General features: G+C 37.3%; 1 long non-coding RNA gene across 1 annotated transcript in view; it reads right to left on the bottom strand.

Annotated features, from left to right (window-relative positions):
• Positions 1-217, bottom strand: part of LOC111440075 — a 1,582-nt gene extending 1,365 nt beyond the window's left edge. Inside the window, exon 1 of the long non-coding RNA XR_002709905.1 lies at positions 97-217. This is a non-coding gene — a long non-coding RNA (uncharacterized LOC111440075). The remainder of the gene's footprint in view (positions 1-96) is intronic.
• Between the last annotated feature and the right edge of the window lie 437 nt (positions 218-654).

The following is a 654-nucleotide window of genomic DNA, read 5'->3' as shown; positions in this document are numbered from 1 at the left end:
TATTACGATTCTAACAAGCCCTATTTCATAACTTATTATACAATATGAACCAAGATATTGAGATTTAAAGGTTCGGTGATATGGATTTTTCGTTACCTTTGCAACAACCGCTTAAATCAGCTTAGTTCAGAGCTTCAATGGCTGAAAAGCCTTCACAATCGTCTCCCCATCCTCAGGTTTGCACGTTGTCACAACAAACGCCAAAGAACCTTAAGGTTTTGCCTTTTCCTCTGTTTCTTCGATATTATTTGGTGCATCCTCGTCGGCCTTGCCAACGCCAACCACCATCCATAACACTAACACAAAATAAAACCACCATTCTTCATCCCACACCTCCATCTTCCTCTCTTTTCTTTCTTTTCCCTTCAATCCACCTGTCCATTCTTCCTTTCTCCATGGCAGCAGCTTCAAGCTGCTGCTGTCTTTTTTATTTTTATTTTTTATAATTAATTAATTAATTTATTATTTTCGGATTATTACAATTTATAGTGTAATGTTTGCATGTCAAGGTTTTCCACCAAGAAGACCTTTCATGCACGATGATCACTCTATTTATAGAGTCATGTTTGCATGTTCATGCAAATTTGAGATCACCAAATTTTGACACTCAAAATTCCACTCAAACTTGTGGGGTTTATTTGGCAAGCATGCAAG

Source organism: Cucurbita moschata, unplaced genomic scaffold (genome assembly GCF_002738365.1).
Source record: "Cucurbita moschata cultivar Rifu unplaced genomic scaffold, Cmos_1.0 Cmo_Scf00134, whole genome shotgun sequence".
Classification (NCBI taxonomy): Eukaryota; Viridiplantae; Streptophyta; class Magnoliopsida; order Cucurbitales; family Cucurbitaceae; genus Cucurbita; species Cucurbita moschata.
This window is presented reverse-complemented; position numbering and strand designations above follow the sequence as displayed.